This window comes from Cervus elaphus, chromosome 26 (genome assembly GCF_910594005.1).
Source record: "Cervus elaphus chromosome 26, mCerEla1.1, whole genome shotgun sequence".
In the NCBI taxonomy this organism is placed as follows: domain Eukaryota; kingdom Metazoa; phylum Chordata; class Mammalia; order Artiodactyla; family Cervidae; genus Cervus; species Cervus elaphus.
In genome coordinates, this window is record NC_057840.1 from 47,097,921 (window position 1) to 47,112,106 (window position 14,186).

Consider the following 14,186-nt stretch of genomic DNA (forward strand, 5'->3'; position numbering starts at 1 on the left):
GGGAAGGGGGCACCCTGGACACCCCCTGGGATACCCCCCAGGACACTCCCCGGGACACCCCCTGGGACACCCCAGACCCATGCATGTCTTCCGTAGGACATTTCCTCTGGTGCAGCTGGCCCCGCCTGAGGAGGAGGAGATGCGAACAGGGGAGAAGGGGTCCGGCAGGGCTGCGGAGGCAGGAGCAGAGGAGGAGGCCTCCGCCGCCACTAGGGGGAGGAGGGCGGGGAGGCTTGTTACCCTTGAGCTTCGTTTTCACCATCTGTAAAGACCTGGAGGAGGAAATGGTGGCCCACTGCAGTATTCTTGCTGGAGAATCCCATGGACAGAGGAGCCTGGCGGGCTACAGTCCACAGGGCCGCAAACAGTTGGACATGACTAAGGTGACTTAACACAAAGATCTGTAAAGTCAAGCAGCTGAACCACATCATATTTAATATGCTTCCCTCTTTTAAGATTGCATTTCTTCCTTGTTTTAGATTAAGTGAAAACAAGCCCACATTGTTTCATTCTGGGAATCAGGTCTCAGACGCTGGGCCAAGTCCTGGCTGGTGACACCCAGAGTGATATTAGGTGTATTTCCACTGGCATGCATGCCTGCTAAGTCACTTCAGTCATGTCCAATTCTTGGTGACCCCATGAAGTGTAGCCTTCCAGGCTCCTCTGTCTATGGGATTCTCCAGTCAAGAGTACTGGAGTGGGTTGCCAAGGCCTTCTCCAGGGGATATTCCTGACCCAGGGATTGAACCTGAGTCTCTTACGTCTCCTGCATTGGTAGGCAGGTTCTTAAGCACTAGCACCACCTGGGAAGCCCTATAATTCCTGCTGGAATAATTCCCACTGGAATTGAATTAAATGGTGACATGCAAACAGGAAGCTACCTTTGAAGATCTTTTTCTGAAGAGAGAAAATAACCTATAACATACTTCATCCTCAATTTCCCCAAAGAAAAGGGCTTTAAATAAAACTATCTTTGAAAGACCTGCCGCAAGGTACTTTTTTGTGTCCATTGAATTTTGTTTAGAGAGGAAAGGAATGTGTCCTTCAGCGTCAGCTGAGAGTTAGGAAAGAGTAATTTGAGGTTAGGACAAAATGCCAAACTTTACATCATCCGTATACATCCTTATTTTTCATATTAGTAACAACGAGAATCACATCCAACCTAGAAAAACTTCCACTTGAGACCTTTTAAGCAACTATCTATTTATGATCTTACTTTTGCTTGCTGAGCCTCCAGGAGGAAATGGGCTGGATTCCTGCTTTCTGTATCTTTGTCTGTGCAAAGCCAGAGAGTAGGACCCCTTGCCGTGTGGACAAGGCGGCCTGGGGGAGCGGGGGGCGCGGTGTTCCTCCAGAGGTGACGCCGGGCCCAGGGCTTTGTCTCCCAGACCAGATGGCATCAGCTGATGAGACCGCTGCCCGGGTGGACGTCCCCAGCTTCCATTCGGGTGGTACAGACCTCACCCAGACATGTCATGTGTCTTTGTCTTTCTTTCCTTTCTTCTTGTGTCCTCTCTTCTTGGCTCTGCTTCCCATTGACTTGTTTGCCTGCTCAGGGACTAGTGTGGGATGTCATGCATAGAAGGCGTCTGTAAATATTTCCTGAGTAACTGTTCTAACTAAATGGACACACGGAACATGGAATGTTTACAGTGGATCTGAAGGTAAACAGTCTCAGCCGTGCCATTTTGCCCCACTGATGTGATTATAAGTGAGAAGATTCATGCAATGCTATCCTTTTTGCTGGCTTGGTATCTGGGGGGGATCTCTAAGCAGAGCAGCCTGAGAGTAACAGACACAAGTGCTGAGCATCTATCAGACACCAAGTCACAGTACTCCTGACATGATCCTGTAGTTTAATCTTCACATGTCTCTTGTATGGTCGGGGTTCCTGACAGCTACTCACAAAAATCAAGTGCCTAATGTACAGAAAGAGCTTCCCAGGCGGTGCTAGTGGTAAAGAATCTACCTGCCAATGCAGAAGACATTAGAGATGTGGGTTCGATCCCCGGGTCAGGAAGATCCCCTGGAGGAGGAAATGGCAACCTACTCCAGTTATTCTTGCCTGGAGAATCCCACGGACAGAGGAGCCTGGCAGGCTACAGTTCACAGAGTCACAAAGAGTCAGACACGACAGCCACTGAGCACAATGTATAGAAAGGGAGTATTTTAGGTACATATTATGTATCCTATGAAGCCTTTAAGAAGATTGGGAAAGAGGCTCAGTGAGCAGAAACCAAGTGAGGTTAAGGGATGCCGGCAAAGGTCACGTCCAAGAGACGGTCCGCTAAAGACGCCCCACACACTTCTGCCCTCCTCTCCTCCCGCCCTCCGTGTTGTGAGCCTCCCTCGGGGTGCAGCAGCTTGGCTGAGAGCGTCTGATTGGTTGGCTAAAGTCACATGCTCACATCTTAGCTGCCAGGGTTGTGGGCTATTCTGGGGGAGAGGTGGGTCACCTCCACCAAGACTCATAATACAAACCATTAGTATCCAAAAGAACGTGTGCCCATATCTTGGGTAGGAAAAAAAAATCCAACTAGTGGTAGGTAGTATTATTCCCAGGCTTCCCCGATGGCTCAGTGGTGAAGAATCTCCCTGCAATGCAGGAGCCAGAGGAGATGTGGGTTCGATCCCTGAGTCAGGAGCATCCCCTGGAGGGGGGCATGGCAGCCCACTCCAACATTCTTGCCTGGGAAATCCTATGGACAGAGGAGCCTAGCGTGCTCCAGTCCACGGGGTCGCAAAGAGTCAGACATGACTGAAGCAACTTATCACATCATTATTATACCATCTTACAGAGGAGGAAACCCAGGTCAGGGAAGTTATGTAGCCCATCGAAAGCCACACACTACTAAGTTGTATTGCAATACTGAGTGATGAACAGAGGCCCAAGGGAGTCTGTCCTGCCTTTTCGTTAATCTGTGAGCTTATTCAACAGAATACAGGTTGAGCAATTACTCTGAGCCAGGAGGTGTTCCAGGTGATACAAATACTGCAGTGAGCTAGCTACTTTCTACTATGGTGGTCCCTGTCTTCTTGGTGTGTACAACCTGGTGGGGGTATAGACATTAAACATGTAAGCTTGAGATGAAATAAACAAGGGCCGCTTTGTTGCGATTAAGAAGAAAAAACACCATGGAGGAATTTAAAGTTGAATGTGGGTTTGTTAAAGTTGCCTGAGACAGGAGCTTTTATCTGAGTAGGGGGTCAGTGGCAGGAGGAAGGGGGACACAACGTTGCAGGTGTTTCAGGATCCAGGAACTCCTGGGGTTGGAAAGAGCTTGACTTGCCTCACAGGATCACAAGCTCCTGTGTCTCTTCAAAGACAATCTTAACCAGAGTCTGCCAAACTCTCGTTTTCCCAAGGCCAGAGTAAACATGTGTAACCACTAAATGCATGAGAAGATTTGAGTGACTGGTTATTGATCATTTCATGTCATGATGCATTCTTGAATTTTGAACTCTTTATTTAAAATTTAAACTCAAAATAAGTGACAAAAGTTCTTCGATGGTTTCCAAAAAGCTACAAGCCTGCAAAGAGCCGAGGAAGGTCGCTCTGGCCTCAGGGAGCTCCGTCACCCCCAGAGGTGGTCCTCAGTGGTCCTGATGTCTGTGTGGAAACCAGAGATGCAGAGAAGGAGACAGCATTCTGGGAGGTGGGAAGCCCACCCTTCAATCAAGGAAACATCACCAGACCCTCTGCTGGTTCCCGCAGCCCAGTCCAGGCGAGCTGGTGCTCCGGGCAGAAACCGTCTACTGTCCGCGTCCTGCTGGGCTTGGTTAAGCTTCGGGGACAAACGGCCTCCATTTCTAAGTGGTGGGGACAGCAGTATGTGCTTCCCGCTCATGCGCACGTTCACCGTGTGTAGGTGGCCGGTCTTCACTCCCTGCGGCCACTTAGAAACGAGCTCAGCAGGGACGGGCCTTGGCACGTGCGAGGAGAAGGGCCGTGGTGGTGGATACGCACCAACTCTTCAGGCTTCGTCCTTCAAGTGACACGTGGCTCTGATCAGAGCAAGTGATGGGGTCACCGCCAACTTCAGAGTGGGTGGGAAAGTGCCTAGATGGGGGCAGAGAACTGAGATCTTCACAGGGAAACCTAGAGAAAACCACGGGGCAAGCGTAGCCCTGGGCTTCGTAGGGTCTCAGGAGCATCACCAAGGTTTGCAGCCAAACCTTTACTCTTTGCTCCTTTAAATCTGGGTATCAGCCAGGATCTATGCGAGAAAGCAGAAACTACTGCAAGTATTTCAAGCCTGGAGGAATTTAGTTCTACAGCGTTGGAAACGCTGAGAGAGGGACAGGGAGGGGAGGGAGGAGGATCAACAACGACCAGATTGATCTCGAGGGCGCTGACGGCCCTGGGCTGGGGTCCCCAGGCCCGCAGCTCAGCTGCACTTGGCTCTGCGTCTGCCGCTAAGACGCCCCCTCCGGGGCTGTAACTGTCACCGACGGTGTGCACACAGCTGCACCGCTCGCCGCTCTGGAGCTTGGCTGAGGTCACGTCATTGTCTTTATTTACAAGTCAGAAACAGACCCACAGACATAGAAAACAAGCTTATGGTTACCGGAGGGAAAGAGGAGAGGTAACAGTTAAGAGTTTGGGATCAGCAGATACACACTGCAATATATAAAACAGGTAAGCCCCAAGAACCTATTCTATAGCACAGGGAACTTTGCTCAATAAAATGGGAAAGACTATGAAAAAGAACATATACATGCATGCATAACTGAATGACTTTGCTGTTCTGCAGAAATTAATACAGCATTGTAAATCAGCCACGTGAAAGTGAAAGTCCCTCAGTCGTGTCCGACTCTTTGCGACCCCATGGACTGTAGTCCATGGAATTCTCCAGGCCAGAATACTGGAGTGGGTAGCCTTTCCCTTCTCCAGGGGAACTTCCCAACCCAGGGATCAAACCCAAGTCTCTCACATTGCAGGCAGATTCTTTACCAGCTGAGCCACCAGCAAAGCCCACATCAGCTGTGTTCTTCAATTAAAAAAAAAAAAAAAAGGGCTGTATTTTGTTGTTGTTGTTTAGTTGTTCAGTCGTGTCCAGCTCCCTGCAACCCCATGGACTGCAGCTGGCCAGGCTCCCCCTGTCCATGGGATTCTCCAGGCAAGAATACTGGAGTGGTTTGCTATACCCTAGCCATGAAATTAAAAGACGCTTACTCCTTGGAAGGAAAGTTATGACCAACCTAGATAGCATATTAAAAAGCAGAGACATTACTTTGTCAACAAAGGTCCCTCTGGTCAAGGCTATGGTTTTTCCAGTGGTCATGTATGGATGTGAGAGTTGGACTGTGAAGAAAGCTGAGCAACAAAGAATTGATGCTTTTGAACTGTGGTGTTGGAGAAGACTCTTGAGAGTCCCTTGGACTGCGAGGAGATCCAACCAGTCTATCCTGAAGGAGATAGGTCCTGGGTGTTCATTGGAGGGACTGATGCTGAAGCTAAAACTCCAGTACTTTGGCCACCTCATGCGAAGAGTTGACTCATTGGAAAAGACCCTGATGCTGGGAGGGATTGGGGGCAGGAGGAGAAGGGGACGACAGAGGATGAGATGGCTGGATGGCATCACCGACTCGATGGGCATGAGTTTGAGTGGACTCTGGGAGCTGGTGATGGACAGGGAGGCCTGGCGTGCTGCGATTCATGGGGTCGCAAAGAGTCGGACACGACTGAGCGACTGAACTGAACTGATTGTGGGTATGTAGGAAAATATCTTTATTGTGGGTATGTAGGAAAATATCTTTATTACTGTATGTAGGAAACACACAGTAAAATATTAGTGGGTGACAGAGCATCGATTTGGCAAATCACTTTCAAAAATGCAGGTGAAAAAAAATGCAGGCTGTGTACTTTCTGGATTGAAAATATTTACAAATTTGAGATTACTTAATTTTTTTTTTCATTTAAAAGCTGACGGGCTTCCCTCGTGTCTCAGTGGTAAAGAATCAGCCTGCCAGGGCTGGAGACACAGGTTCGATCTCCGATCCAGGGAGGTCCCACCAGCTGCGGAGCAAATAAGCCCATGAGCCAGAGCTCCTGACCCAGTGTGCTGAAACTTCTGAAGCCGGCACGACCTACAGCCTGAGCCCCGCGACAAGAGAGACCACCGCGGGGAGGGGACAGCGCGCGGCAGCTAGGGCGAAGCCTGTGCGGCAAGGGAGACTTGAAGACGCAATAAATAAGTCAGTTAAGTTTTCAAAAAGGAGCTGAGCTTGGGAGCGTGAGTAGCTCCGCTGAACAACAAATACACTCCTGCCCTCCCCGCATGAAGCCACAGCCTCGCTCTCCAAGAAGACCCACCGGTTCCCAGGTCAGCCTTGCCCGCTGCTCCATGGGCACCGGGGCCCTGAGACGCTGGGTGGCAGCCACCACTAGGATTTTAACAGGACTCTCACGCGTGCCCCAATGGACGTGTCTGCCCTCTGGGATCCAAGACCGCTAGGACGTTGCAGACGCCTTCCACTGGGAGAGCAGGCTGTCTCAGAGGGTCAAGAAGGAGGGTGGCCGGACCCCCTCTCCTCCCGCCCCGTCCCCAGCTCCCCCAGGGCAGGGCTGCTGGGGACACAGCCCCCCAGAAAGGTCACTGCTCGGGGTGCAGACTTTCTTAGTAGCTCTGGGGCGCCTCTTTCCAGGGCATTCCTTATTCTTTAAATCAACTCCGTTGAGGTGAATTGACATCCCGTGAAATGCAACAGTTTCAGGTGTAGAATTCATGGGTTTTTCTTGGGATTAGAATTTCTATTACCTCAAATATTTCCCCGTACTCCTTTGCTTTGTACTCACTCCCCCAAACCACCAATGTGGTCTCTGTCACCACCGTCTAGCTTTTGCTAGCATTTCATAGAAATGATTCAAACGGTCTGTGGTCTTCCGTGTTTGCTTTCCTTGGCTTGATGTTATGCTTTTGGGATTCAGCCGTGATGAACTGTGCCTTTGTTCTGCCTAATGGAATTCTACTACACATACACCACGATTTGTTTATTAGAAATCAGTAGTGTAAGTTCTCCAACTTGGTCATCATTTTTAAAAACTGTCTTGGATTTTTCAGGACCTTTCCATTTGCAAATAAAGTTTAGCATCAGCTCATGGGCTTCTACCAAAATGCCTGCTGGGTTTTGACTGGGATTGCATCAAAAACAGGTCAGTTAGGGGAAAGAAAACATCCCAACAATATTGATTCCTTGGTCATATGAAAGTGGAATCTCTCTACACTTATTTGGTCCTTAAGTTTTTTCAACAATTTTCTATATTTTTTTTGTTTGAGTTTACAGTATAGAATGCCAAACTCTCTATGCTGTTATTTAGCATATTTTGTTAAATCTATCCCTATGTATTTCACTTTTTGATGCTCTTTTAAGTGATCATACTCAAATTGCAGTTTTTAGTCAATTACTGCTGATATACAGAAATATAGTTAATTTATGTGTATTGCTCATATAATCTGCAACCTTGCTAAAATAGTTTTTTTTTAGTAGCTTTTCAACAGTTTCTTGGGGATTTTTCTGTGTGGACAATCATGCAGTCTGTGAAGAAAGTCACCTTTAATTTCTCCTTTCCAAGCTACATACTCATTTTCCTTCCCTTACCTTATGGCGTTGTGTGGGACCTCCCAAACCAAGTGATGAGAGTGAGTCTTCTTGCCTTATTTCAGACCCTAGGGGCAAAGCATTCAGTCTTCCACTTTCACATACAAGGTTGGCTACTGTAGGTTTTCTTTATTGCTGTGCTTTATTATGCTGATGAATTTTATTTGCTAAAAATGAATATTAAATTTTGTAAACATATTTTTTGAATTTATTAAGATGATCATATGATTTTTTAGCCCATTGATGTGCTGAATTATACTAATAAGTTTTCAAACGTTAAATCAACTTTACTTTCATGAAATGATACCCACCCATTTTTGATGTACTATGTTTCTTAACACTAGGCAGCATTCATTTTGTTAATGTTTTACTGAGGTCATTTCCATCTCTGATCGTAAGATATATTGATCTGCTTTTGGAGTCAGGATCATATTGGCCTCCTAAATGGAGTGAGGAAGCGTTTCAACTCCTTACCATGTCCGTGAAGGATTTGTGTACAACTGGGACTGCTGTCTCCTTAAGTATACAATAGTAACAGAATTCGCCAGTGAAGCTATCTGGCCTGGAGGGTTTTGCCTGTTTGCGGTGTTTTGTTGGGAATATTTTAAAGTAGAATTTAGCTACTTTATAGATATAGAGCTATTCAGGCTGCTGATTTCCTCTTGAGTGACTTTGGTAGTTGGCAGACTTTGTCTTCTTTGTTTCATTCTAATATTTCTGCTTATAGTTTAGTAATTTTACTGACTTTTTCAAATAACATAGTTCTGATTTCACTGGTTTTCTGTTTTTTATTTCACTGATCTGTTCTCTTTAACATTTTTTTCATCCTTCTTGCTTAGGATTAACTTGTCTTTTTTCCTAATTTCTTAGAGTTGAAGCTTAAGATTGATCCAAGACATTTTTTCTTTGATAATATACGCATTTAATGCTAAAAAATTACTCTCTAGGCACAGCTTTATCTGATTGCCACAAATGTTGGCACATTGGGCTTTCATTTTTATACTATTTAGCATGTTTTCAAATTTTCTTTATGATTTGTTCTTTTACCCCTGGTTACTTAGAATGTTTTGCTCTGATTTCAAATATTTGGATATTTTCAATGTAACTTCTGTTATTAATTTCTGATATTTTGTAGTCATGAAAGGAGAATATGCTTTTACGCTCTCAGTTCCCTTAAATCTACTTAGACTTGCTTTATGGCTCAGAATATAGTCTTTCCTGATAAATGTTTTATTTGTACTTGAAAAAAAATGTGTAATCTGTTGCTGTTGGATGGAGTCTGATACAAAAGTCAAGATATCAAGTTGGATGGTAGTTGTAAGCTGAATGCATGAGCGCTCAGACACTCAGTCATGTCTGACTCTTTGTGACCCCACGGACTGTAGCCCGCCAGGCTCCTCTGTCCAAGAACACTGGCGTGAGGTGCCGTTTCCTCCTCCAGGGGACCTTCTAAACCCGGAGACAGAACTCTCGTCTTTTACATCTCCTGCACTAGCCGGCAGATTCTTTACCACTAGCGCCACCTGGGAAGACCATAAGCTGGATAAGGGCCCCCGAGTAAGTCCAAGCCCCGCAACCTGTGCACGTTGCAATATATGGTAATGGGGACTTTGCATATGGGATTGAGTTAAGGATCTTGAGATGAAGTAATCATCCTGGGTTATCTGCCTGGGACTTAGATGTAATCACAAGAACCCTTGTGACCGGGAGGCAGAGGTTGATTTGAAGAAGCGACAGTGCTAGTCTCGAAGATGTAGGAGGGTGCCATGAGTCAAGCAACGCAGACGATGCGGCTTTAGAAGATGGGAAAGGCCCGGAGATCAGCTCCCTCTGCAGCCTTGTTTGTTTCCTCCTGCACTGCCTGGGGAGAAGGCAATGGCACCCCACTCCAGTACTCTCATCTGGAAAATCCCATGGACGGAGGAGCCTGGTAGGCTGCAGTCCATGGGGTCGCACAGAGTCGGACATGACTGAAGCGCCTTAGCATGCATGCATGCATGCATTGGAGAAGGACATGGCACCCCACTCCAGTGTTCTTGCCTGGAGAATCCCAGGGACGGAGGAGCCTGGTGGGCTGCCGTCTATGGGGTCGCACAGAGTCGGACACGACTGAAGCGACTTAGCAGCAGCAGCAGCAGCAGCAGAGCCTAGTGTGATGTCTGTAAACCTTGTTTTATGGTTTATCTGGTTTTACAGTTGTTTTAGTTAAGAGGGTAAATCCAGTCCCTATTACTGCATCCGAACTGGAAGTTCCCCACATGTCCCGTGTTTATGCAGTGAACAGGTATCGTCTGGACATCGCACAAAACATGTTCTGCTTGTGGATGTCTGGGCTGCACTTGTGAAGCCACTCATGACCATTTATCTAAGATCCCTCCCGCCACCACCTACCATGGCAGTTCTGGCATTCCTGCTTCCCTTAACGGAAAAATCCACCACTTTTCCAAAATTCCAGGTCGGCCTAGTTATATGTTTGCACCATCTTCTAGGGTCTTGCTAGGATGTTATGTCCCTGGAAAGCACTTCAGGGAGAGTAGGCAGGTAGCGGGGAGACATTTGAAGAAAAGGAAAAAGGTAAGTGGCCTTGTCTGATCGCTTTTTGAACATGCTGGTAGGTAGACCTCATGACAAGTGGCATTTTCTAGAAGAGTCCTTGACTATTGAATGTTTAAACATCTTTTGGAGTATAACTGCTTGACCCAGTTGTACTGGTTTCTACTAAATGCAGAAGTCACCCGGCCATCTGTATACACGTGTCTCTGCCCTCCTGAGCTTCCCTTCCACCCTTACCCGTCCCATCTCTCCAGGTCATCACGGAGCACTGAACTGAACTGCCTACGCTATAGAGCAGCTTCCTATTGCGCCTGGGGTGGTGAATACACGTCAATCCCAACCTCCCAATTCACCCCACCCTCCTCTTCCCCTCCCACCTGTGTGTAAACCTACGGTCAACAAACCTAAACTCTGTGGGTTTATGGCACACAGTTCCCTGGAAGATGTTACATCGGCCATGCAACTCTCTGGGCGTAAAATGAAGACATTTCATAGCCTCTGACCTGCCCTGCTGCATGAGGTGACTGGTACTTTGCTTGGGGACCTCAAGACGACTGCCCAGGTCAGCATCCTCTGTGTCCTGTGGAAGTGACAGCCCCAGAGGTTCCAGACCCCTCAGGGCTCTGCAGGCACCTCCGAACCCGTCAGCAGAGATCTGGATCCTGGCCCCCCACCCCATCCAACCACACTCCCTCTGTCCTCCTGGGAGCCCGCGGACCCTCAACTGGACTTCAGTAGGATTTGACCAAGATGTCTTGTCTGGTTTCCAGAAGAGAAAACGGAGCTCTTCTTACCCCGGGGCCTCCGCAGAGCCTTCCTGCTCACCCACTCAAGTCAAGAGCTCACACTCCGCGCCCATCAGTCGGACCCGACCACAGGCTTCTCCTTGGACTTGGTGGTCCCTGTGGTCACAGGCATCATCCTCTGGGGGAGGGGGCTCTGAGCCACTGCAGCTGAAGTTCTCAGCACCCCAGGTATGCTGTGAGGCCCCAGGGCACATACAACAGCATTCGATCTGAATATTTAAATGCTAGTTGAAAATCACCCAGTCATAACGACCTCCCTGGTCATCCTCCCTGGGATGGAAAAATACTGACCCAGCTCCTGCTTCAGCTGGCACCTGGCACCGCGCTTGATGCATCGCGCTTGACGGATCACCCTGCAATTCCAGCTCGGCCGACGGAAACGCCTTCTCTCCAGGAACATTCGCTTGAGTCATCCTTTCCTCTCGCTTCCCACCCCCGCCCCTCCACCTCATCCGGTTGGCTCCGGCTGGCTCCGGCTCCCAAAGGCAGAGCATCCAGAATCCGAACACCTCCCCCCCTTCCGCGGCTGCCGCCCTGGCAGGCGCCCAGACTTCCACCAAAGGGGTGCTTTAAAGATGTAGAGGAGATACTATCACTTGCTCTCCTTTGCTCAGAACCCACCGTGGCGCTCTCCACTCCAGTCCGAGTCCAAGGCTGAGCCTTGACACCCGCAAGTCCCTTAGGGCCCCTGACCCCGCTGTGGACACAGCTCCCGCCGCGACCGCACGCGGTCCGACCTCGGGGCCTGTACCTGGCACGCCTTCCCCGGGACACCCTCTTCAAGGGCCCAGATAACCAGCCGGCCACCCGCGAGACCCACACCCCGCCCTTCTGTTAGGAGCCGCGGCGTGGGGGACCACTCTTCTTCCAAAGCCCTGACTCCGCTCTGATTGTCCACAGCGTTTCTGTCTCAGAGCGTAGGAAGCGGTTCCCTTACGGATGCCACGTTTTTTTCTATCTCCTCCGCTAGACTTCCCACCCCACGAGGGCAGGTCTGGCCGTTTTGCTCCTGGGCACGCCCTGGGCGCCTGCTCCACAGTTTATGCCCATAATTATGCTTCGCTCCGGCAGCGGCTGACCTGGGGACCCCTTGACTAGTCATCTGTCCAAACGGTGACTCAGGTTTTTAAAACATTCTCATGCACATAATGGAAGGTCAGCGTAGTTGAGCCCTAAAATGTGAACTTAACAAAATGATTTGTTTTCAAAAGGTTTCCACTCCTAGATTGTATTCCTCCGTTCAAATCTGGTTGGAAATGAAGAACTGTTTGGTTGATGTAACTGAAAAGGCATTCGAGAGAATATCCTTTTTCCAAGAAATTGTCTCTGCGGGGCTTCTGCTCAAAGCAGCCTGGGATTCTAAGAGTCTGTTCTCTCCGCACGGCCGCATCCCACTGTCTTCGCGCCAAGCCCACGGCCTGCACAGGTGGGCGCCCCAGCTGGTCCCAGAGAGTCTGGGGGCGGCTGGCGGCGGCTGACGTCAATTGGCAGAGCTCAGCCGGGAGAAGCCAGGCCCAGCCCGCCTCCCACAGCCTCCTCTTTCCCAGTCCTGTGAGCTCACTTCTGCGCCTCTGTATTCAGATGCATCTTCCACCATCTTCTCAACCTGGAAACTCATGACCTTCCTAGAATCTTCAGTCTTATTCTTAACCTGTGAATAGGGCAGTAAAAAAAAAAAAAAAAAAAGGAACATAGGAATTAAGTGTGAATGGGTTTCCCTGATGACTCTCACGGTAAAGAATCTGCCTGCAGTGCAGGAGACCTGGGTTCTATCCCTGGGTGGGGAAGATCCCCTGGAGGAGGGCATGGCAACCCACTCCAGTATTCTTGCCTGGAGAAGTCCATGGGCAGAGGGGCCTGGCGGACTCTAGTGCATAGGGCTGCAAAGAGTCGGACATGACTGATTGTCTAACATTGAGTGTGAAGGGTTAACACTTCATGACACTTTTACTTAATTATTTCTCAAGGTATTAATGTTAATTTTTTTAAAATATCTGAATCCACTCTTTTACAGTTTTACATTTTCTTTCTGAAAGGAGGATGAAGAGTTTTGCAGAGAGGAGCTATGAAACAGTGTGAAGCAGAAGATGGTGACCACTGATGTGTTGGTTCTACTCGCTTGCTAAGGTCTGTGAATTCATCTTTTCTCACTTTGTGTGTGCAGACCAATAGTGTCCCTGGTCAGGTTTATTAAACAGTAGCGCCTGTTTGTCACTGTAGTGTGCAAATAAACCAAGTAGAAAAATCACATAGCGAAACCTGTGGCAGTTTGGTGTGTCAGTGGGTGGGGAAAGACATCCCAAACCAGCACAATTCATAGCATGAAAAGGAAACAGTTTCTTTAAAAAATCTAATTTATCTAGCATTTTCTTTAATCTGAAATTTCTGCTGCTATGTTGGCTATTTAGTTTAGCTACAGGACTTGAGGGCCCAAGTATCCAAAACCAGAGACGGAAACAAGAAGGGTGAAGGAGTCCCGTGGAAAGCCGCACTGCGGGCCGGCAAGCCCAGGGCCCTGGATGCTCAGTGTCCCTGCTCACAGCAGGAGCCGGGTCCTCTTCGCTGGGGACCTCCCGCCCATGTTTTCAGTGGCAACTTGACAGCGTGCAATTCTCCCTCCATTTTCCTCAGTCCTCTCACTCACCCTCTTCTGGGAAGCTTCCAGCTGCATCCTGACCCGATGGAATCTTCTGCAATCTTCTCTGGCTTTCCAGATGGCGCTACTGGTAAAGAACCCGCCTGCCAATGCAGGAGACATGAGACCCGTGTCCGATTCCTGGGTCAGGAAGACCCCCTGGAGGAGGAAATGGCAACCTACTCCAGTATTCTTGCCTGGAGAATCCCATGGACAGATATCCCATGGACAGGAATCCAGGAGCCTGGAGGGCTACAGTCAGTCCATGGGGTTGCAAAGAGTCAGACACCAATGAAGGGACTTAGCACACGCCCTCTGATTTCCTCTGTCGCCTTCTCTTCTCTGTGCATTTGTAAGCCCATCCTCAGTCTCACCTCTCAAGGTTTCAGCCCATTTTGTCCTCAACTTCTGAGGACACTCACCCTAAGTCCTCACTTCTTTAAACTCTCTGACATTAACCAGCCCTTCTTGTTCCTCCTTTTTCTTTGCTTTAAATAAGGTACCAACGTCATTTCTCTCACAGTTCTCCATCCCCACCTAGAACATTAATTGGAACAGTGTTTCTCAGGATGAACAGGTTCATAGTAGTA